At 40.3% G+C, this 25837-nt stretch overlaps 1 protein-coding gene and 1 non-coding gene across 2 annotated transcripts in view; both read right to left on the bottom strand.

Moving 5' to 3' along the window:
• GPR176 (G protein-coupled receptor 176) overlaps window positions 1-25837 on the bottom strand; it is an 82631-nt gene that overhangs the window by 52789 nt on the left and 4005 nt on the right. The window lies entirely within an intron of this gene.
• LOC148094157 (U1 spliceosomal RNA) lies at window positions 3503-3661 on the bottom strand. Its single transcript, XR_015716507.1, has one exon. It is a non-coding gene; the product is annotated as a U1 spliceosomal RNA (small nuclear RNA).

The following is a 25837-nucleotide window of genomic DNA, read 5'->3' as shown; positions in this document are numbered from 1 at the left end:
TTAGATGGATTGTTCCCCCGAGAAGTACTCCGGCTGCCAAGAGTGCCCATGCAAACTTCTGAAATGAGGGATGAGACTAAAGCATTCCTGTTCCACACAGAAAACATGTCAGGAAGGAGCAGCTCCAAGGTTTCAAGTGGCGAATGTCAGCAATGTAACTGTCCTGATTTTCTTGATCCTCTCATTCAGGACCAAAAGATGTTTATGTTGCATAGTGGGAATAAGCTACAGAGAATCTTTGCGATGACTAAACAGCATGTTTGAGGGAGATGTGCTTGTAAAACTGTAGACTTAGCATCTGATGCAACACTGACCCCGCTCTTCAGGTGAGAAATGACACCATTATTTCTAGACATAGAATCGATCTAAATTCTCCAACTTCCCAAACTGAAAGACTCATCACATGTTTGCTGCCACTCCTAACAGACTAATTATAAATAAGTATTTTCTATTTTAGTAAAATAAGGAGAAAGAAAAAAGCATTCATGCCCTCAGGGCCCATCCCTTAAGACAAGGGAGTCACACTAACGGGTTGGCTCCTGACTGCTCTGACTTTTGAAGTAATCCTTACTCAGTACAGGGCTGCAGTGCGGGTAATACCTGAGTGTGCTGCTAGGCACTGCCTTAGGCAGAAGAATGTTTGGCAAGGTTCTATATCTTGGTGTCCTATAATTTCCAACAAAACAAATCTAACAGAGATTGAAATCTCTCTATATCTAAAATTTCCAACTCTATATAAGTTGAATTGCCCATTGACTCACACTTTAATTACAAATACCATGTATAGGGACCACCTAACCAGCAGTTTCCCAAAGTTGTATTTGACTTTATATAAATACAGCGATCCAACCACAACAGCTTAAACTAGAAAGGTTGTTTTTTTCCTGTAACCTGAGGTCCAAAAGAGGTCTGCGACAGCTATTCAAATAAGTCAACAAGGCCAGGACCCAGACTTCCGGCTTCCTACTCTGCCAATCTGAGCACATGGCTTGTGTACTCATAAGATGAACATTCCATCCCTAGGCATGGCACTCATTTGCTAGCAGAAAAGGGCCAAGGCCAAAAACAAAGGCAAGTCACAGCTTTTCCTGTCCCTTTTCACCAGAAAAGATGGCACTCCCAGAGCTCCACCCAGTAAACTTCCACTTAAAACTCACTGGTAAGGCCTGGGTAACATGTGTACCCCTAGCTGCAAGGGAGTCTCTAAGGTATTTTTATCTGGGCAAAATGTTGCCCTAAACAAAATCAGGGTCTTTTAAGTAAGGGAGAGTAAGAGGATGAACACTAAGAAAGGAACAAGCAGTGGCAGCCACAAGATCAAGGACATTTTAGGTTTTTGCTCAAACTTCGCAAGTGAGAAGCTATTGACTTAAACCTCAAATTGCCTAACTATAGGGTTTTTCTTCCCACTAAGAAACAGCTCTAAGGTCCTGATTCTTTACTATCAAACCTACTCTTCTTAACTGACCTATGTTACCCTGCTCCCCCAAAGGACTGACCACTCTAGAAAACATCACATTAGTAACAATCACAAAGAGCATTCGAAAAGAAGACATAGAGAGCCGCTGGCTCATCAGCATCCTCCGAGGGAATCAACAAACCCTCTAGCACTGCTCCCTTTGTTGAATGTCTTCCTGTGGATTCCACAGTAAGAAATGTGTATGTGCTCTTTTATAAGCCAGGACAGTCTCCAAGCACATCGGGTACAGAGGGGGTAAGAAGGAGGAGTGAGAATTCAAAATAAAATTAAACCATCCCCCACTGCCCTGCTCCTTGGCAGCTGCTCCAGCCCATATCTAAATCACCTGTAAGTCTCCAAAGTAAATTAGAGACGCCTTCCAATTAATTAACTGGGACACAATTATCACAGGGCTTGATAATTACACCACACCTGTCCTCACAGGCACTGAGGGCAGTCCCCTGGCCTAGGTCATTTCAGCCAAGGACTGTCCCTCTCCTCTAAAAGGTAAGCGCTCAAGCCCTGGCCAGTTTGCTCAGTGGTTAGAGCGTCATCCTGGGGATTGAAGGGTCCTGGGCTAGATTCCGGCCAAGGGCATGTACCTCGGTTGCAGGCTCAATTCCCAGCCCTGGTCGGGACACGTACGGAAGGCAGCCAATCGACGTGCATCTTTCACATCGGTGTTTCTCTCTCTCTATTCCACTCTCTCTGAAAAGCAATGGAAAAAATATCCTCAGATGAAGATTAAAAATAATAATAATAATAAATAAAAGGTAAGCACTCAGTGATATAGAACAAGACACAATTTCTCCAAATCTCAGGTTGAATAGACAATTCAAAGCAATTTCATTGCTTCACAGGGAAACACTAAACAATATGTGTCTTTAGAAATAGGAATATTACATTTCGTCTGCCAAGAACTGTGAGACTCAGCAAAGAATTTTACAGGGACACTTCCTTCCTACTGGGAGGCAGCCCAAGGAGAAAAGAACACTCACAAAGAAATGGCAAGACCTGGGGCCTTGTTATAGCCCAGACATACCCAAATGAGTCACTTCATATCCTGACCCCCAATCTTGACTTTCACATCTATAAACTGATAGCATTGGACTAAATTAAAAATGTCTGTGTTGTTTTTCCCCCAACAATGGGCCAAATGGTCAGAAACTTAGATCTAAATGTGGAGGCTGAATGATTTTTTTAAATATGGAGTTGAGAGAAGCCACACTTGGCACACAGATACCAGAGTGACAAAGCACGAGCCAAGGGCACAAAACTGTTTACGCAGACTGATCTCCTTTTTGTCAACTATCATGCAAATGTCCAGGTTTCACAACACAGTGTTAGCAGAACTAAACTTTAGTAACTGAAGACAAAATAATTAATTACGTTCATCTTCAGCTGTAATAGCTAATTGACTTGGGCCTATTAGCAACAATCTGTCACATAATGGTGACCCTTGTGAAGGGGCTTTGTCCTTATGGCCTACCAGATTGTGTGGGTACCTTAATTTTAAGGGGAAAATGAGGTTCCAAACCTTTCCCAGGCTAACCTCCAGGGTCAGGTAGGCTGCATTTGTTCCAAGGGGACCCAGGTTGGACTCCAAGAGAACTCTGAGGTTATTTCCTTAAAGTCTATGAGCCTGCCCGGCCGGGCGTGGCTTGGCGGTTGAGAGTCGACCTAGGATCCAGGCGATTGGGGTTCGATTCCCGGTCAGGGCTCATGCCTGGGTTGTGGGCTGCAGCCGATCAATGACTCTCTCATCATTGATGTTTCTATCTCTCTCTCTCCCTCTCCTTTCCTCTCTCTGAAATCAATAAAGATATATTGATATAAAAATATAAAAATAAAGCCTATGAGCCTAAATCAGTGGTTCCCAAACTTTATTGTGCTTATGAATCACCTGAGAAACATATTAAAAATGCAAATTCCTAAGTCCCATTCCAGAGAATCTGGTTCGGCAGGTTTGGGGTGCATCGTAGGAATGGGTATTTATTATTTTATTTTATTATTTTATATTTCATTTCATTATTATTTTTTATTTAGGGGAGAGCTTGAATGCAGTCCCCCACTACCACAAATTATGCAGTCGAGTTTCCCACATTTGAGGGAAATGCAAGGGTCAGCACATCCAGAGTGCAATGAATAAGCCTCTGGGAAAACCACCTTGTGATCAAGGTATCTCCCCTGCCAGGTAAGTATAGGAATGGGTATTTTAAAGAAGTACCACAGCCTGGGCGGGCGTGGCTCAGCAGTTGAGCATTAACCTAGGATCCAGGTGATCGAGGTTCGATTCCCGGTCAGAGCACATGCCCGGGTTGCGGGCTCGATCCCCAGTCAGGGGCGTGCAGGAGGCAGCCAATCAATGACTCTCTCATCATTGATGTTTCTCTCTCTCTCTCTCTCTCTCTCCCTCCCTCTCCTTTCCTCTCTCTGAGATCAATAAAGATACATATAAAAAAAAAGAAGTACCAGAAGGTGACTGTGATATATAGGTAATCCAAAATCCATACTTGCAGAGAATCTGGTCATTCCAAAGCAGTTGGGAGGGGTCCTCATATTAGAAAAGGGCTTGGGTTTTCTTTATTTGGCTAAAAATTACAGTCAAGAATTAAAATGCAAAACAGTATGATGAATATGTAGGTCCTTGCTTCCCAGGAAGATGGAGAAGACCTGGGCATGAATGCAGCAATGCATACTCCAAGCAAACACAGAGAGGTGAATGGTCCTCAATCCACCTTTGCTGGCATGATGATGCTAAGTAAGGAAGCAGCATCACTACATACTGCGTGCAAATGAATAATTCATTCAATAGGTAAAAATCAGCAGGGGTCCTGGAGAGCCCTGTAACCCCAAGCAGAATTTATGCAGTATCATACAGTTAATTTTTTTTTTTTTTTAAGTCTGTCTCCTTTCTTTCTGTTTTTGCTTATCTAAAGTTTTCAAATTTCCTGAAGACCTACCTTTCTAGAGGAAAATCTCTCCCCCACAAATCACACCAGCTCTTTATTAGTAAGCCTGGCTCAGTGATTTTCGGTAGAAAACCTGAGTTTCTTCATCAAGAATCCTAACTCCTCTTCCAAAGGAGCACGTGTGTCATCCTCTCTGAGCTCTACCAGCAGGAGCCTCGACCCTTCTTGAAGATACAGACCACAATTCTGTAACATGATTTCACTTGCCAGAAGCTTGCCTACTCTGTAAGCTTCTAACTCATTAACTATTTTTAATGTTTTTTTAACTTTTTAATTAGTTGGCATACAATATTATATGTTTCAGGTAAACAACATAGTGATTAGACATTTATATAACTTATAAAGTGATCACCCCAGTAATTCTAGTACCCACCTGACACCATACATAGTTATTACAGTATTATTGACTGTGTTCCCTTTGCTGTACTTTACATCCCCGTTACTGTTTTTATAACGGCAATTTGTACATCTTAACTCCTTCCCCTTTTTCACCCTTCCCTCCATTATCCTCCCATTTGGCAACCATCAAAATGTTCTGTATCTATGAGTTGGTTTCTTTTTGGTTTGTTCATATATTCTGCTTTTTAGATTCCACATATAAGTGAAATCATATGGTATTTGCCTTTCTCTGTCTGACTCATTAACTTTTAATAAGGCAAGTAATAACTTGTAATCAACAGTCACTTCCTCTGGATTAGTTAGGAAACTGGAACTCCAAACAAGACCCTTATCTTCTCTGATTTTTAATCCCCACCCCTGGTAGCACAGTGCCAATCTGGCTTTGCAAGGTTCAGGATCTCTGCAACTCCAACAAGGAGGTCTCTATAAAATAAACTGTACTGAAAATTGAAGGGGCTCCTTTGGGAGGGCATTTTCCATTTACATAAATCTACAGTTAATGAGAATTAATTGAGCAAAGACAACAATAATACAACAAGAGTGAATAGGACACTAAGGAGATGAGCCTCAGACTCAGCCCATTGAAAGTGTGTGGAGATGCTGAGCAAAGAGCTCTTTTGAACTGAGCAGTATGGAATCATATACTCTGATTCTGACAACAAATTATACTTTTTTATTTTATTTTCAAACACATTTAGAGTATTTACTCTGTGCCAGGCTCCAATTTCCTTAGCAACAATTTACTCATTCTAGCTATAGATGCTACACTTACATGTTTACTATCATCCAGACAAAAGAAACTATTGACTCTTGCCCTTTTCTTCATGAAAAACCAGAAACATAAATCCGCTCCCACGCACTTAATGGCTCTGGGCGTATTAATAGTAAGAAACCTGAGTTGGAACTGAGATCCACCAGACCATGAATGAGTTGGGCTTGACTGGACCTCCTTAAGGTCCACAGACTAAATTCGGTACCCTAGAGTATGTCCCTTCAAATTTACAATTGCAGAATTTAGTGGAATAAAACAGAAGCCGAGGGGGAGAGAGCAGTCAGTGTGGCCATAGGCCTTATCTCTTTTGAAGAGGTAGAGACTAGATTACCAGAACTCTTTTATCTTTTCCAGCTATGTAACAATGATGATAATAAAGAAGATAAAACAAACTACAAAGTTGGTTTTATTTACGTGTTCAGATATTACACCACCACCAAGAAATTTTCTTCCAGACCCTGAGCTCAGTATTAATAATTAATAACAAAAACTTCTTACAGAGTAATTGATATGCCAGGAGCATCTCCTTATGCTATTTTTTTGTATCAAAATAGGCTATGGCACCAGAACAAGATTAAAACATAATGCTGATAATCCAGGTAAAAGTTTTAAGTCAGAGAGAAAACAATAGTCTACCTGAATAATTTAAGCTATCAAGATGGATGGATTCGCAAAAAACTTGAATTCTGGAATTCAAGCACATAAAAACCATTACTTAATTTTCTTTCCAATCTATTGTCTATACCCTTTACTTTATCAGAAAGTTAATCAAAATATTTATTGAGCACAATAAGTGTGCTAGCACTGGGCTAGGTGCTACAGGGGAAAAAAGAAAGTATAAAGCACAATCTCTGCCCTTAGGAATGCGAAGATTTACTTAGGTGAAGAAAGAAAAAGGCCTTCCATGCGAGGGTAACGGCGCAAAAAGAAAACAAGACTCAAGGTTAAGGAGAGCAGTTTCTTACAATAAGAAACCATACTGGGTCAGAAAACTTACACCAAAATACAGTAGGCAAAGGGAAACCAGTAAGTTAAGAAACACAACTTGATAAAGATGTGGTATGGAAAGCTAGCAGGGTATGGGGAGGAAGGAGAGATCATGAGTTTCTATTTGAACTTAATGCATTTGCCATTGTAGTGGGTTGAACTGTGTTCCCTAGAGAGGTACGTTCAGGTCCTGACCCCCAATCCCTCCAGCTGTAAATGTGACCTTATACAGAAATAGGATCTTCACAGATGTAATCAAGATAAAATGAGCTCACACTGAATTACAGTGGCCCCTAGATCCAATAACTAGTGTCCCTATAAGAGGAGAAGACATACAGAGAGTAGGCCCAGGGAAGAAGGCCATTATAAATAGAGGCAGGAATTGGAGTGATACAGCTACAAACCAAGGAACATGGGCAGCCACCAGAAAGTAGAGTCATGGAACAGATTCCCCCTCAGGGCCTCCAGAAGGAACCAACCCTTCCAACATCTTAATTTTTGACTTCTGGCCTCCTGAACTGTGAGAGAATAAATTTCTGTTGTTTAAACCACTTGGTTTGTGGTAATCTGTTACAGAAGCCCCAAAAACTAATGTAGCCATGCTCTGCAGAGTAAATGTGTGAAAATTGAAAAAAATCAGATATAAGGTTTCACTGTTTCCTAATTTATTTATTAAAATTATCATCTTATGCCTTTTTAAAAATAATAGTTTACTGATTATTGATTTTTTTAGAGAGAGAAGGAAGAAGAGAGAAACATCGATGTGAGAACACATCAATTGGCTGCTTTCTGCATGCCCCCTACTGGGGATCGAGCCAGCAACCTGGGCATATGCCCTGACCTGGAATCAAACCACCAACCCCTCGGTGCTTAGGCTGACGACCAACCAACTGAGCCACACCGGCCAGGGCTATGCCTTCTCTTGAGGTAGTTTACAGTTCTCAAATTATATTAATTTACACTGAAAATTTGGTGTATCAAGAATATCTGCTTCTTTTGCTTCTCCTATCAGCCAACACATATAACTGAAACACAGGTTAAATTCCCCCAGTTGTGAATTACAAGCTTTGACACTACAGAAAAACCAATATAGAAACAATGGGCAGTTGGGCCAAGCTTTCACTGGACTGCAATAATTTCCTATTTGTTTGTTTTTTAACTCAAAAGAAATAAACTTTTTAAAAAATGTTTTTATTTACTTTTAGAGAGAGAGGAAGGGAGAAGGCCAGAGAGATAGAAACATCAACGAGAGAGAGACATCGATCAGCTGCCTCCTGCACGCCCCCTACTGGGGATCAAGACTGCAACCTGCACATATACTCTGATCAGGAATCAAACCAGGGACCTCTTGGTTCATGGGTTTGATGCTTAATCACTAAGGCACGCCGGCTGGGCCAAAAGAAATAAACTTTAATAAACACGGCACCGTCTTTCCCCACTTTCTTTCACCTTATACAGTTTTTAAGGCAGTTTTCAGGAAAAGAGGATTAGGCTAAATAGTCACACGTACAAATTCTATACCACAACACATACAACTCAGTAAAAGTTTATTTTCCATTTTGGGACTATAATAAGGGTGGTTGAGCACTTAATTATATGGTACAGACAATGGATATGTTAAAGCAAAGATTAAAAACATTAACAATATTTGCCAGTCATTGTGCTAAGTGCTTAGCATATACTAGCCCATATCCTCCCAGCATTATGATTACCCTTTATTCTATTTTCAATTGTCAAGAGCTTCAAAAACAAATATAAAAATGTACAAACAAAACTGCAACACCCTTCCTAGAAAACTATGCCATTGAAAAAGAAACTTGGACAAAGATTTTTTTTTTTTTAATTAAAAGATATTCATCACAGCACTGTTCATCATGGTTTAACCTAGAAACACCTTCCATGTCCAAAAATATAAGAATGATTAAATAATCAAATACCATACAAATGTATGAAATAGTGCTTCAAAGCATGTTTAATATGAGAAAATGCTCATATGTTATATGAATATTCTCTTCTTCATAACTTTCTATGTTTTCTAATTCTTTACTATTTTACAATGAGAAAAGAGTTTTTTCAAAAACTGATAAAAGCTGGCCCAAAGACAAAATGCTAGCAAGTGGCAGAACCAGGACTTACAGCCAGAACTATCTGCTTCGAGAACCCTGTGGTCCACTACCCAACAATGATCTTACATAAAGTCCTATTTTTATCCCAGGAACATTATCCTCAAAAGAGGAGCAAGTATGGCATGGCCAAGTACTATTTCACAAAATAGATATTATGGCTATGAGCTTCCACAATTTAAAATATTGCCTCTAGCTCTGGTTGTGGTTTCTTGGTTTTCTGGTGCAACCTTTCAGAGTCAGAATTCAGTTTGAGTTGAACGTATTATGCTGAAAGACAACATAAACCAATAGAGTCATTACCCAGAGATAGGCTGGCCAGGGAATCAGTGAAGCAAATGGAGACTAGAGATCCCACTCTAGGCGTTTCAGCTAAAAAGTAATTCATCAACAGTTCCATATCCCTGGGGGAAAGGAAATTATATCAACACATACTAGATCCTTAATGATACTGACAATTTTGTTCTCTTTTGCATGCCACTCTCTACAATCAGAGGAATCTAGTACACAATGAGATCCGGCACAAAACCACACAACAAAGACCAATTCTTTAATAAAAGTAAAGGTATTTGCTTCATTTAATTTTAAATATTTCATATTTTTATAATCATTCCACACATTTACAGGATACCCATTGTGTAAAATGGATTAAGACTTATCTCCAAAACACACACATTAAGAACATTTTGCAAATAAAGTTTTAGGTCTCTTCACCCTTCAGCCTCCACCATTTGCCATCCCTTCTCCTATCTGCAAGTGCCTGAACAACAACACATCTGATAACAAATTACTTTGTTGCCTGAGAGATCATGACTATAGCTCTGGGAAATATTTTTAAATTTTATTTAAATTTTTCATAAAACCCATACCCTAGTTTCTTTTGGACTTAATTTATTTCAAGTCCTGAGCTTCCATAGCTTAAATAATCAGCTAATAATCCATTCCAAGGCCTCAGTGTGTGCATCTTTTCAAGTAGCTCTCTATCTCTATTCTCTGTTACTGTCAAGAAACCCCAATTAGTTCAGTGATTTGCATGCAGCCACTCTGTAAGCCATCAAGTGAACCTGTCTGTCACTGCTCCCAAGGGTGGCCAGTGCAAGGCATTGTCAAAGTTCTGAGTTATCATCTGAAAACCTTACCATAATGTGGTCTCTGTGGACCACATTAGTGAAAATATTCTCATTTGGTGAAACTTACTATTTCTATTTTATTTCTTCATTCCCATGAAGGTATAATGAATATTGTGTAGGCTGGCTAGATGAAGTCACACAATGATAAACTAATTAAATATATTCTTTTTCCTGTTAATTTATAGTGTGACTGTTGTCTTCCCTTTCTTAAAAATAAGATTTACAGTGACTTTATGAAGTGACTTGATATCTTTAAATTCCTTCAGTAAGAATGGCCACCATCATGTCAGAATAACACCTCCTTACAATAATTCTATATTTACAGCTGCAGTCTAGAGGGAGAAAGCACTGGCACCCCTCCTTTCAATCATTCTTGAATTATGCAAATAAATATAAGCAGAGAGAGGAACTTAGATTTCTAAGGGGAGAGAAAGTAAAAGGAATATCTGAAAAGTGAGAGAAGTTAGCCAAGTGAGAAGGCAGGGAAGAGCTTTTATGGGTGAAGAAATAGCAAAAGCTAAGGCAAGGAGACTGGAAAGAGAATAATGTGCTCTGAGACCACAGGGAGCTTGGAATTCCTCGTTTGACAGTATAAGACAGGGGTGGGGAGGGGACCTTTTTCTGCCAAAGCTATTTAGATATTTATAACATCATCTGCGGGCCATATAAAATTATCTATGAAAAATTAAAAATCAGCTGTGATAAAAGCTCCTAGATTTATTGAATTTCGAGTCCTGCAGTTGCTTCAGCAGGGCCAGACCAAATGATTTCGCGGGCCAGACGTTCCCCAGCCCTGGTGTAAGAGATGAACTGGAGAGGAGTACAGAAGCCAGACTGCAGAATGTCACTACAGAAGCTATGGGGAGCCAGAGGAGGGCTCCAAAGAAGAGAAGAATGACACGGCCAGAGCTATTGGATGAGGAATGATCAAGGGATGATAAAATGGAAGCATGGGATTGACAGCTGTTCTCCCAAGGAGCCCAACTAAAAACAGAAGAAAGGTGCATGCGTGGGGGTGTTATGATGAGGCAAAGGAGACAGGGGCAGCAAGACACTGAAGATAAAGGAATTAGGGAGATAGCTGTTGGAGGAAAGGGCTGCTGATGAGCTTCTAAGTGTAGGAATAAGAACTTGAGAGCTTTACCTACCAGAGACCACCTTTCTGCTCTACAGCAGCTCTCAAATCTAGAGCTTCCATCTAGAACACAAACTCTAATTCCTAGCTACTCAAAGTATATATAGTCTGAGGACAAACAGTACCTAGAAGTTTGTTAAAAATACAGAATCTCAGGCCCCACCACAGACCTCCTGAATCTGAACCTGCACTGTAATAAGATCCCTAGCAGATTCCCCTACACAGTGAAGCTTGAAAAAGCACTATTCCACAGAACCCTGGAATTATGGTGAATAGGAAAGAAACCAGAACACTAGAGACGGGGAAAAGGGAAAATAGAAAAATACAGCAAAATTCATATTGGCAACCTAATGCTAGAATAAATTACTGACAGAAAGGCCAGACATAATCATAATCTCTAAGAGCCAGCAAGGATGCATTAAGAATAAATCATGTCAGAATCTCCATATTTTCTTTTTTTTTTTTTTTTTAAAGATTTTTTAAATTTATTTTTAGAAAGAAAAGAAAGGAGGAGGAGGAGAGAGAAAAAAAGACAAACCATTGATCTGAGAGTAAAACATCCATTGGCTGCCACCTGCATGCCCCCTGCTGGGGATCGGGCCACAACCTGGGCATGTGCCCAGACAGGGAATTGAACCAGCAACGTTTCGGTGCTCGGGATGACGGCCAACCCACTGAGCCACACTGGCCAGGGCTCTCCTTATTTTCTTACATCAGTAAGCCTAGGAGATGCAGTAGACATAGTGTATATGGGTTTCAGTAAAGTATCTGATAATATGTCTCAAAATATCTTTGTAAACAAGAAATGTGGGCTCAGTAATAGTTCTATTTAATGCATTCATAATTGGCTTAACAATTATTCCAAAAGGGTTTTGTGTAGTGAATTAAAATTAACCTAGATTTGCAGATCTCTGGTGATAGGACCTCCAACCTTCTCTCTCCAGACCATTCAAAACTTTTTTATTGATTATTTAAATACCAATACAAAAGATACATAACTAGTATCACTGAGAGCAACAATGCGACATAATGGCATAGTCAGGCTCCCCCCCAAAAAAAAATTAATAGATGGGTACAAAGAACTAAAACATTTTAGTTAAATTTAGATGAATTAAAATGACAACATTAAAGTGCTAATCTGGGCTGCTAAACTGAATAAAGACAAGATTGATGAAAAAGAAGCATAACAGCGGTACATGAAATAAAGCCTTAGGAGTTTTAGTAGATACTTAATTCAGTATGACTCAACCTGTTGACATTTACATGAAGTCAATAGGATAATATGTGAGTTCAGTTCAACCTACATGCCAAACTCCCCAGCAGCACAGGACTCATGTTAAGATTAAAAGGAGGCATCAGAGATTTAAACCAGCTTTTGCATTCTATAACTTGAGATAATACACAAAGATCCTATTAAGGATGCCCAATATTAACAATAAGAAGGCCTAATAAGCAGACCAAATTGAAGTGTTCTTCTAAAGAGACCCACATGCTCCCGTTTGTATTCTAATGAGATTTGCACTCTAATCAGGCACAACTGTCCCCAAAGCCAAATAGCTCTTAATTGGTCCTTCTGATCACCCATTTGCCCCCTATTCTTTTGTGTCAAGCTGAAAATGATCCTTGACTACCTTATGTGTGCTTCCATATCTACACTGTTTGTGGCTCTTTTGATAAAGACTTAGTTTCCTAGTTTAGGAGGGTCACTGCATATATACTGAATATTTGGAGGACACATTTAGGCTTCAAATACCTCAGGGACACTGAGAAGTCCAGACTAGTCGCAGCTGGGTAGAATTTCGAGGCCATAATTATTGAGGTATCAAGAAGTCCCAGAAGCCCTGGCCAGTGTGGCTCAGTTGGCTGGGCTGAAAGGTTGCTAGGGCACATGCCCAGGTTTCAGGCTTGGTCCCGGGTAGGAAGCATTCAGGAGGCAGCTGATCAATGTTTCGCTCTCACATCAAGGTCTCTCTCTCCTCTCCCTTCCTCTCTCTCTAAAAATCAATTTAAAATCTTTTTAAAAAAAGAAGTCCCAGAAGAAGGTGGAATACCCTAACGGCTGAAGGTGAGAGGAGTCCCAAACAGTAGGAGTGGTATGTGACAAGTCCCCATGAGATGGTGAACAATGCCAAAATTTATATTTCAGTTTCAATGAAAACGTTGTGATTTTTTTTTAAATTCTGCCTAGATCAAGCAGAAAGATGACTTAGTGTTTTCCAATTTCTGTAGCTTCGGACAGTTCCATCATGTTTCTGACAGTCAAGTATTCCAGATGAAGCTCCATAATGAGATATTAGATTGAAAGGTAGAGAAGGAGCACCTAAAGACAAGAGGAGTAGTAACATAACCCCACCACTCCTTTTATCAAAGGATATACCTCAAAAGGCAATCAGAACCCCCCCCCCCCGCCTTTTCGAATAAATAATTTAGCCATTACTTACAGGATAGGGGTTAAGATAGAGATGGTTGACAGGGGCAGAGGTAAGTTTCTAAGTCATGTTTGAGAAGAGGAAGGCCCTGACTAAGCATACTTAGTCTCTATTTTTTCCATATAACCTTCAGACCTTAAGCACATTAGCTATTAAAAGATGGGTAGGAAAAAAAAAAAAAAAAAAGATGGGTAGAACTGGCATCAATAACCCCAAAATTAAATTCCTACTTCTCTATCCCAACCATTCTCATTGCAAGAATAAGTATAACCAGTCTTCCCGCTTCCATCCTCCTGACATCTACCCTCATTGCTTGACTCCCCAGAAGATGCCCACCTGTCATCCCCAGCCACTAAGAAATCAGCCAGGCATCCCTCAGATCAATGCTAAGGTGTGAAGCATCTGCATCAAAATCAAACCGTGTGTTCATTAAAAATATAGGTTCCAAGATCCCATGTCAAACCCACTGAAACAAAATTTCTGTTGGTGGAACTCAGGAATGTACAGTTTTAACAAATGATTTTTATGCACACTAAGTTTAAGAATCTCTGCCTCGTAATTGCAACCACAAAGTGAGGCAAAGTGATTGACCAACAGTCAACTGACCCACTACTTAACTGCAGGCGGAGGCTAGAATCCACCCTTCCCAAGAGCCTGCTGTGATCTTTACCAGCTAGAGCCCACTGACTTGATACTAACGAGAAAAATGATTTGGTACTCTTCAGCGAAAAGCCCTGGCCAATCTTAACAATAACAGCATCCCGCTGAGAAATAGGCAGTTAACCCTCTAGTCCCTATTGCTGTCTTTCATGTGGCAGAGGCGCAAAGCTTCATTTTAGGGCTTCTGATAATTTGTAGAATCTTCGTTGCTAAAGATTTGCAGCCTTGGGAGAAGGCCACAGAAGCAGCAGGACAAATACAAAAAGGTGCTATTCTCATCAATCAATGAAAGGGTCTGGAAACCGAAATTTGATTACTTTGTCTCTGCTTGAGTCTCGCTTGAACTCTGTGTTCCTGGAAATTAAATTCACACTCAGGTTGACTTCAGAAAGTCATTCTTTCCTTTCCATTTAGCAGCCTTTCAAAGTGTTTCTTGTCCTAAGAAACTGCACAGGTGGCCCCAACAAAAAGTAGCTATAATTAAAGGTGCAAATGAGCACACACAGGGATGCCCAGGGAACCAGGGAGTAAATATCACACACCCCCTATCACAAGGCAGAGGTGTCCTCAAACGTTCTCGCTCAGAAAATACAAAGTCACTCTTAATAGAAGGCATTCTCTCAATTACTTTATTTGAAACAAGTGATAAATTACTTTATTTGGAATTTTGTTTGGGGAAGGCACAATGATCTAAAATTACCTCAATCAACATTAATTTGGGCTTCTTATAAAGGTCATCTGATGAAATAAGTAAAAAAACGAGGCAACTGTATCATTCATCATTCCTGAGTGTGTAAACTTACAACTGCAAATGTTATAAAATCTTACTAAAAAAATCATAAATGATTATGTCATGGTGTTTGTGAATGACAGTAAGATAAATAGGGGGGGAAACTTCTCTAAAGAAATCAGAATGGTACCCTGGCTGGGTAATTTAAATGGTTAGTGTCCTCCCAATACACCAAGGTTGCAGGTTCAATCCCTGGTCAGGGCACATACAAGAATCAACCAATGAATGCATAAATAAGTGGAACAACAAATCGATGTTTCTGTTTATCTCTCTCTCTCTCTCAAATCAATAAGTATTTTTTTAAATCAGAATATCACTTGTGGCTTAGATTGAAATTTCAGTGGCCACATTCATACATGAGTTTAAAAAAACAACAACAATGTAGTGTCTCGTTCACACAGCTTTGAAGTGATAATGGGCCCCGAAAAATTCTATGAGGTAGCTCCAAAATGCTTCTAGCAAAAGCAGTTCCTGAAGAGGTTTGTGGAGAAAAAGTGGTTCTGACTTAACACACTATTTTGTCACTAGAATTGAAAAAGTCTACCAGGCGTCAAGATACAACAGATAGATTACATCAAAGTAAGGTGTCGGATCAAAATGCAAACTTTTCAAAGTTATGATCAAGTGGTTATAACACTTGAACCCTCACCCACCTGGAGGGCATAAAAGAATATACAGAAGCTGTGGATGTACACTGTGTCCTACCCTCCCAGGCGAGAAGGGAGGGGTGCTATCTTCCCCCTCAAGCTTAGGAGGAGGCTCCAACAAGCCCATGGAGACAGCTTGATGTGTAGCCCCTACAATTGAGTTCACAGTGAATTTCCAGTCTGAAAAAACTAAAGGGCAAGAGGTGGGCTGACAAGCTGCTCACAGAAGGCCAGAGAGGGCAGTCAGAATTTACCAGGGTCAAGGATATGTGTGTGTTCCCTTGCATTGGGTGTGGGCCAATGGCAGGAGGTCATGTCAGGGCTTGTCCAAGAGGGTCACCTGCAGGGGCAAACAGCCCTCAGCAGAGATAAGCTGGAGGTCCAGCAGTATTCACAGGCTGAGGACAATGTAAGTTACTAACCAAGAATATAGAAGGGCATCACCCCCATCAAGGGATAGACAGGTGACTATCTAGAGAGCATGAAGCCTCTTAAAATAGGATCAGTCTGTACATCCTTTCCTACCCCTCCTGCATCTCCTTCCCCCACCTCTACACCACCAAGTCGCACCTCAGCTCCATCCTGGAAGGCCAAGAAACCTTGGCCAGAAGCTCAAGATGGGGAAGGAAGCCAACCAGGCTTCTTTGCCCAACTTCAAGCCCCTCCTAGGCAACAGGCCTGGACTGGGGATTGTGGGGATGGGAGAAATTTTCATTTTCAATCAAGTTTGGTGCTTTGACTCTTTCATTAGACTGTACATATTATGTATAGTAATCTCCCTTTAACCACAGGGGATACATTCCAAGATTCCCAGTGGATGCCTGAAACCGTGGATAGTACCAGACCCTATATATTTTTTCCTATACATACATACCTATGATAAAATTTAATTTATAAATTAGGCAGAGTAACAACAATAACTAATAATAAAAGAGAGCAATTATAACAACATGCTGTAGTAAAAGTTATATAAATGTGGCATTATTAAGTAAAAAAGGGCTACTTTAACACAAGCACTATAATATCAAGAGAGTCTATCTCATAACTGAGAGGGCTACTCCGTGAGCACCAAGTGGGAAGCATATACAGCGCAGAGATGCTGGACAAAGGAAGGATGATTCCCAGGTGGAACATAGCAGGACATCAAGAGATTTCATCATGCTACTCAGAACAGCATACAATTTAAAAATTATGAATTGCTGCCCTGGCCAATGTGGCTTGGTTGGTGGCACAGCAGCGTCCCATGCACTGGAAGGTTACCAGTTCGATTCCCCGTAGGGGGTGTGCAGGAGGCAGCCTGTCGATGTTTCGCTCTCACATCAATGTTTCTCTCTCTCTCCCTCTCCCTTCCTCCCTCTAAAAACCAACTGTAAAAATTTTTTTTCAATTATGAATTATTTCTGGAATTTTCCATTTTGTATTTTTGGATGGCAGTTGACCGAGGGTAAATGAAATCTGGAAACTGAAACCGCAGATGAGGGGTGACTACTATATTAAATTGAGTGTTTTATGACTGAAGAATAACCAGAAAAGTTGTGGAGTTATCCATACTTTCATTCAAGAAGGTCATATAAATGAAATTGAAATAAAAAGGAGCAAACATATGCAACAATTTGGATGAATCTATACTAGATGGAAAAAAAACAATCCCAAAAGGTTACACACTCTGTTATTCCGTTTATATAATGCTCTGTGAAATGAACAAAATGAAATAAAGATGAGATTAGTGGTTACCAGGAGTTAAGAAGAGAGTGGGGGTGAGAGGAAAGTAGATGTAGTTATATAAGGGCAAGAGGACTCCTTGCAGTGACGGAAATGTTCTGTATTTTGACTATCAATGTCAGTATTCTGGTTATGGCACTACACCCACCATACGTACCAGGTACCACATGTGTACTATTTGGAGAAATTGGGTAAAGGGTACACAGCATGTCTCTGTATTCTTTCTTACAATTGCGTGTGAATCTACAATTATCACAAAATAAAAAGTGTAATTTTTTTTAAAAGGTGCTGAAAGCTGTGTGTACACCAGCGGATGGAACAAGTGATGACCAGCCTTTATTACATTGATTCACATTCTATCAGCTGAAGATGCTTTGAATCTTTTGTAAAACCTACTGCATTCAGTTGTGCAAAAATCAGGGTTTTCAACCTAATATTTGTTGGCTGTACTGGTGTATTAGTTTACTAGGGCTGCCATACCAAAGTACCACAAACTCGGTGCTTAAAACAACAGAAATATATTGTCTCAGAGTTATGAAAGCTAGAAGTCTGAAATCAAGGTGTTGAAAGGCCATGCTTCCTCTGAAAGCTGTAGGGGAATCCTTCCTTGCCTCTTCCAAGCATTTGGTGATTTGCCAGCCATCTTTCGTGCGCCTTGGCTTATAGCTGCCTAACTCCAACCTCTGCCCTCATCACAGTGTTCTCCCTGAGTGTCTCTATCTTTATGTGGATAAGGATACCAGTCTTGATGAATTAAGGATCCACCCTACACCAGTATGACATCATCTTAAGTAATTTTATCTGCAATGACTCTACTCCCAAATAAGGTCATATTCTGAAGTACTGGGGTAGGACTCTTTCATATCTTTTTGGGGGCGGGGGGCACGATTCAACCCATAACACTTGGCTAGAATCATAATTTTCTGTTGGTTGTTTTCAGATCTCATTCAGCATCCCCATTTCTACCTCTGAGCTTCCAGGATAGACAGGTAGGAGTGGTTCCCTAACAGTCGATAGAAACTCAAGGGCACCACTCTAATCTCACACATTTAGGATCCATCTGTCTCAGAATAGGCAGCTATATGCCACCTAGAGCTCCCTGAATGACAACACTGCCTCCCAGCTACTATCCCATATGCAGGATCATGCCCCCAGGCTGTTTCTAGCAATAATTTTGACTGCCTAGGATCCAAAGGCCTCTAAAAGTAACCGTGACATCCCCATACACATTATGCTACTGGGTTCAAAATGTTGCCTTTTTTCATAGGGTCGCTCTAACTTAAATCAGGCTGTAACTTCTGTCCTTATGGATTTCCTATCAAGAGACCAGCTGTCCCTCCAGATATCTGGCTTTTGTTAACAATGCTCTCGGACATTGGCTCTATGAGTGTCTGAATTCTGGCAGTAAGCAAAATTCATGCTCACGTCCAGAAAGCTGTTAAGCCTTATGCAAATCAAGACAGTGGCTATTTAATTCATTGTTCTCTTTATTAATTCCCCCCAAGTATCTCATTCCATCAATTAATACTTACTGAGAACTAACTATATGTCCGGCACTGTTTTAGATGTTGGGGACACAGCACTGCAAGAGACAAAGTCTCTGTCCCCATGGCTCTGCATTCTAGTGGAGGATAGAAGACCAAACAAACAGGGTAAGAGCTGGGATTACAAATGCTGTAGAGGAAATAACCAGGAAGGTGCGATAGAAGTGAAAGGGGGGCTACTTTAGATAAGCTGTCTTGGGACAGTGACATCTAAACTACAATTTAAAGGATGAGCACAAGCCAGCCACAGGGAGCATCTAGGGAAGAACATTTCCTGGGCAGAGAGAACAGTAAGAACAATGAATGGCCTTTAGTGGTGCTGAACTTGACATTTTAAAGAAACAGGAAGGTGCTTTGGAAGTTGTGGGGGATCTCTCTGCTTTGCTCCTCTCCACCTTTCACCATTTGCTGTGTGCCTTCTACCTTTGCACTATTTAACTTGACGATGTCCACATGAGTCTAGCCCAAGTTCTTCCTGTACTTGGATGCCTGGACCTTGTACTTACAAGGCTCCTGCTCTCCCCTCTATGCCCTGGGTTTGGATCAGCTGAAGACATGCACCTACCCCCCCACCCCCACCCCACACACACCCAGAAGTGTTCTGCTTAGACCATCTTAAGAGATGGACACTGGCCATGGTGAAATTGGAAGCAGAAAAGAAAGAGCAGCTCATTCCCCAGCCATATACCTGCCAGATGTCTGGACTTGATCCGTACCACAGAACTCACTGTGGTGAGGGTTGTGTTTCCCAGGATTCACCCACAGCCTTACCCAGTGGCCTCCCCATAAGCTCTTATAAACACTCAGGAAAGTGGAAGTCAGCTTATGACCCAAAGACTGTTGAGATCCTCCTTCCCTGGGAAGCTACATCTAACAATGGCAATATTTCCCTTTTCTAACACAGCTTGATTTTTGTTGTTGTTGCTACTAAGTTTCATATTAATTATTCTTGAACAACTATTTTTGTGTAAATAACTCTTGATATTTTTTAAAGGATGTTTTGCTTAGAGAGAGAAAATATCAGAGGCTATGTGCTGATTCAGGAGAGTTGCCAGTGTTTCCTGATGCAGCCCACTCTCCTCTGGACTCTGTCTCTGCACAGGCACGGGCCTTTGACAACCCTATGGTGGTCAGCCTCCCTTACATTCCTGGGCCTGAGTTTGACCTTCCACTCCTGACCTTTTGCACAGCCAGTCCTCCTGAGTGTCCGTGAGCGCCTCTCCAGCTACCAGCCTGCCTCTAGCTTCTGCTCAATTCTCTGGGCTCTGGGTTTCAGCTGCTCTTCATTGCTGGGCATCAGACTTCCATGGCATCAGGCCCTACCTGGCTGTGAGAGCAGGCGAATGAGCAAGTCATTACCCCTGTAACTTATTTATCTAAAATGGAGGATATGGTGACAAAAATATATATATATATCAGGTTATTTCTGTTGTGCGTAACAAGAACCCAACTCACACAAGTTTAAGTAAAAAGGGAGATTTGGGGTTTTTTGGTTCACCTAATCAGAAAATACAGGCTCAGGACCTTTCCAACAATATCATCAGGATGGTCTCTGTCCCTCACTCTCTCCCCCTCCTACACCTCCTGCCCTCTCACTCTCGCCTCTGCTTTCTCTCTGCCCTTATTCTCTCCTAAGCAGACAGCTCCTGGCTTCCTTTGTCCCCGCTTAGCAGCCCCTTAGGAAAAAGAGGGCTCCTCTACCAGTATCTCTATGTCAAGGGCTTTGACCAAGCCTGGATCCTATGACCATTCCTGGACTGATCACTGAGGACAGGAAACAGAATCCTGGGACCAGCAAGGTCTGGATCATGTGCCTACCCCTGTCTCCGGGGGTGGGATTGGGGCTATACAGAGTACTCTGAGGGACAGTGATATAGGAAACCACATGAGGTAGACTACAGTTTGATTCACTATTCTTTCCACAATCTTTCAACCATCTGCTATCCTCTGCTACACAGGTTGGAAAGCTAAAAATACTTCTTATCAGACAGCCTTGCAGTTGGGGTACAGGCTCATGATCTAGGTTCTGCCTAGCAGCTGTTCCCCAGGAGAGCAGATATGATTAAGGCAGGGTAGTGGCTGGGTGCAATCATCAGGTTTTCTTATAAGTGCAGGGAGATGACAGATGCCTTTGCTTCTTCTGGGCCAGCAGTGTCCAAGGGTTCTGGAGTCTACTCCCTCACTTCACTGGTGGTACATAACAGCAGCTTCATGATTTCTGCTAGAACCAGTAGCACAACTGCATATATTTGACTGTGTCCCTAGCCCTGTGACACCCAGGCTCTCCTATAAAGTCTGAAAGCAACCTAATACCCTGTAATAAATTTCTTTCCTCATAAACTGGCTAGTTTGGTATAGAAAAATAGCACCCTGCCCTGCTGCACTATGGGAAAAGATGCACATTATGTCCCACAGTCAGAAGAAAAAACAAATACTTGGTCCCTGAGCTCCTCTCTTCCCCCAAAATAGACACATTAAAAAGACCCAGGACTACTCAATCTAGTTCTGGTCCTAACAATCAATAAAATCCTGAGCCTTTACTGTAAATAACTGGCTCCTAATAAGAACTTTGTTTTATAACTTTGACTTTTGCAATGCTGATATCTGAAGATATGACACAATCTTTGAGGTTGTAACACTAATGTGAGATAAATGCTCCCCCCCCACCCCAATAAACATAATAACTGTAAACTTGGTACTCTTGCAGTGACTTTCTTTTAAGTGTTTGTTTTATATTTCATTTGGCAAGCCAATCCTTCTCAAGCCTGAACTTTGTAATCCATCTCGCCAAGTTAATGTTTTTCTTTACTATAAACGATTTTGTAGCTGTGTCTTCTTTCTACAATAGGCTCTGTTGTTTACAATTAAGAACCCTGATGAATACTGGAAGGGAGGCTCACCAGTGACTGTGCACTTGTTGTTGGGGGAGAGCAGTGCTGTTAGGGGGTAATGGGTGTGCTAAAAAAATAATAAAAACAGAAAATGTCCCCACATTATTTCATAATGTTATGATTGGAAAATGTGGTGGTTGTTTTTTTGAGCAGTGTATATCTTTCCATTTAGATTTTTTTTTTTTTACCTAATTTTGAGTTCTTTAATCAGAGCTGTGTAATTTTCAACCTAAAGTAGCTGTACATATAATGTTAGATTTGTAAGAGGTACTGTTTTGTTTTAAATTTATTTTATTGTTGACAGTATTACAGATGTCCCCCATTTTCACCCTTTGCCCCCCTCCATCCATCTCCCACCAGACCCCAGCCTTCACCTATTGTTTGTGCCCATGGCTATGCATATATGCTTATAAATTCTTTGGTTAATCTCTTCCTGCCCTCTTTCCCACCTTCCCTCTAAAATCTGTCAATCTGTTTCATGCTTCATTGTCTGTGGTCCTATCTTGTTCATCAATTTATTTTGTTCCTTACATTCCACATATAAGTGAGATCATGTGATACTTGTCTTTCTCTGACTGGCTTATTTTGCTTAGCATATAATCTCCAGGTCCCTCCATGCTGTCTCAAAGGGTAAGAGATCCTTCCTTTTTATAGCTGCATAGTGTTCCACTGTGTAAATGTACCACAGCTTTTTTATCCACTCATCTGATGGGCACTTGGGCTGTTTCCAGATCTTAGCTATTGTAAATAGTGCTGCTATGAACACAGGGGTGCATATATTCTTTCTGATTGGTGTTTCGTGATTCTTAGGATATATTCCTAGAATTGGGATTCCTGGGTCAAATAGCAGTTCCACATTGAATTTTTTGAGGAACCTCCATACTGTTTTCCATAGTGGCTGCACCTGTCTGCATTCCCACCAGCAGTGTACTAGGGGTCCCCTTTCTCCACATCTTTGCCAGCACTTGTAGTTCGTTGATTTGCTGATGGCAGCCATTCTGACAGGTGTGAAGTGATACCTCATTGTGCTTTTAATTTGCATCTCTCTCATGATTAGCAACATTGAGCATTTTTTCACATCTGTTGGCCATCTGTATGTCCTCTTAGAGAAATGTCTATTCAGGTCCTTTGCCTATTTTTTAATTGGATTGTCTTCTTCTTGTTGCGTTGTATGAGTTCTTCGTATATTTTGGAAATTAACCCCTTATCAGATGAATTATTGGCAAATATGTTCCCTTTGTGTTTTGCGAATGGTTTCTTTTGCTGTGCAGAAGCTTTTTAGTTTGATGTAGTCCCATTTGTTTATTTTTTCCTTTGTTTCTCTTGCCCTAAGAGATGTATCAGCTAAAATTCAGCTATTTGAGATGTCTGAGACCTTACTGCCTATGTTTTCTTCTAGGATTTTTATGGTTTCTCGACTTACTTTTGTGTATGGTGTAAGCTGGTGGTCTAGTTTCACTTTTTTGCATGTACCTGTCATTTACATCTCAGTCTAGTAAAAAGCTTTTGTAAATTTTTGTGTTATATGACTAATAACAATTTTCCACCCAGCCAATGTGAAAGTTTCTTGACAATAAAACAGTTTTACAACAGCTTCCAGTCTCTACTCAATCTAAATGGCTTATTCAGAAAATGATATTTAGAGAAACTATTAGGCAAACTCTACAGAAGAGATACTTTCATAGACTTGGATGCCCCAGAGAAAAACAGAGCCATGTCTGTTTGTTCCAGTTTTGAGACAAATTTCCTCCCATTCTACAAAATCCCACCCAATAAAGTACATGTATATTATATTCCTTGCAAAGCCATAGATATTTGGAGCTGAGACTTTGCCACCAAAAATAAGTAACTGAAAATGAAAATTCTAAACAGTAATTTAGTTAGTTGCATCAAAAATGTCCTACTACTATACCTTAACTGTCAATATATAAAAAAATATTTTAACACCATGTAAACACTGCTCTGATTGGGAAGTGGATCCTTGCAAAGGTTACATTTCTAATCCTAAAAGCAAATGATTTCTGTATTTCAGTAGCACAGGACCACAGACTAAAGTTCAGAACAAAATAGAAACAGGTAAAAGAAAAACAAAACAATGAACCAAACTTTAAATATGTCTTCCTGCTCCAATGGGCTGATTGCTATTGCAACATTTGGAAAGGTGAAATTGTTTTAAATATTTCTACAGTTAGTTATTTTAGATGACAGCCGTTCCTGTTAGAAACAACTTAATATAGCAGATTTATGATGCAACCAGTTCATTTATTAACATCCCAGCAGGTACAAATGACTGAGCCCTAACAAAGACAAGGCATATTAACACACATGAAAAGTGCTAATTGCTAGTCTATGTGGAAGAATCCAAGAAACACAGAAAAAAGCAATTACCTGATTATATTACAAACAAGTCTTTATTAATACATTGGAGAGGTCATTCATCTCCTCCATGCCTCTGGGAGAGTCTGGTTCTAGAGTATTTTTTTACTCAAATAAATTGCCAGGGGGAGAGAAAGATTTATTTTCCCCTTATTTATCCCTTGTCAAAGGTTTATGAAAATCCTTCAATGGGACTATCGTATCAAGAGTTTTCACAGAATCAACAAGAGTGCCAAGATAATTCAATGGGGAAAGAAGTCTTTTCAACAATTGATGCTGGGACACCTGGAGATGTAAAAAAAAAAAAAAAAAGAAAATGCATTTGGACCTCTAATTAACAACATATACAAAAACTAACATAAATGGATCAAAGACATAAATGTTAGAGCTAAAACTATACATCTCTTAGAACAAAATGTAAGAGTAAGTCTTCATGACCTTGAGTTAGGCAATGGTTTCTTAGACATGACATCAAAAGCAGAAGCAACAACAAAAATATTTAGAAAAACTGGACTTTGTCAAAATTTAAAACTTTTGTGCTTTAAAGGACACCAATAAGAATAAAGATAACCCACAGAATGAAAGAAAATATTTGCAAATCATATATTTGATTAGGGTTTAGTATTCAGAACATATAAGAAACTTTAAACTCCGTGACAAAAGGGGAAATAATCCAATTTAAAAATGATTAAGGGAGCCCAGCCAGCGTGGCTCAGCAGTTGAGCACTGACCTATGATCCAGGAGATCAAGGTTCAATTCCAGGTCAGGGCACATGCCCGGGTTGTGGACTCAATCTCCAGCAGGGGGTGTGCAGGAAGCAGCCAGTCAATGACTCTCTCACATCATTGATGTTTCTCTCTCTCTCTCCCTCTCCCTTCCTCTCTCTGAAATCAATAAAAATATGGTTTTTGTAAAAATGGTTAAAGGATCTAAACAGATATTTCCCCAAAGAGGATAAGCAAATGGCCAATAGGGGCATGAAAAGATGTTCAACATCATTAGTCATTAGGAAAATGCAAATCAAAACCAAAAAGAGATACCACATAACACCCACGAGAATGGCTAAAATAAAAAAGACAAAGCCCTAGCTGCTTTTGCTCAGTAGTTAGATCATCGGCCTGAGGAATAAAGGGTCCCCGATTCATGATTCTGGCCAAGGACACATACCTGGGTTGCAGGCTCAATCCCCAGCCCTGGTCCGGGCACATGCGGGAGACAACCGGTAGATGTCTCTCTCTCACATCAATGTTTCTCTCTCTCTTCTCTCCCTTCCATTCTCTCTGAAAAGCAATGGAAAAAAATATCCTCAGGTGAGGATTAAAAATTATAATATTAATAAATGTTGACGAGCATGTTGAGAAATTAGAACCCTTACACACTGCTGGTAAGAAAGTAAAATGATGCAGCCACTTTGGAAAGCAATCTGTCAGTTCCTAAAAAGGATAAACTTAGACTTACAGTATGACCCAGAAATTTCACTCTTGCTATATACCCAAGAGAACTGAAAACATTATGTCCACACCCAAAAACTACACAAATGTTCACAGCAGCATTATTTATAATAGCCAAAAAGTGGAAATAACCCAAATGAAGTATATGCTATAACACGGGTGAACCTTGAAAATATTATGTTAAGTGAAAGAAGCCAATTACAAACAACCACATACTGTATGATTCTATATGATACTGTTGTAATTAACCTAGTTATTAATAGGAAAGGAGCAAAGGGAAGGCCAGACATTAAAGGCATGTCATCTGCACAGCTTCACCAGGAAGCTACAGCTTTATACTCCCCAGGGG

The sequence above is a fragment of the Miniopterus natalensis genome, chromosome 1 (genome assembly GCF_054644295.1).
Source record: "Miniopterus natalensis isolate mMinNat1 chromosome 1, mMinNat1.hap1, whole genome shotgun sequence".
NCBI lineage: Eukaryota > Metazoa > Chordata > Mammalia > Chiroptera > Miniopteridae > Miniopterus > Miniopterus natalensis.
This window is presented reverse-complemented; position numbering and strand designations above follow the sequence as displayed.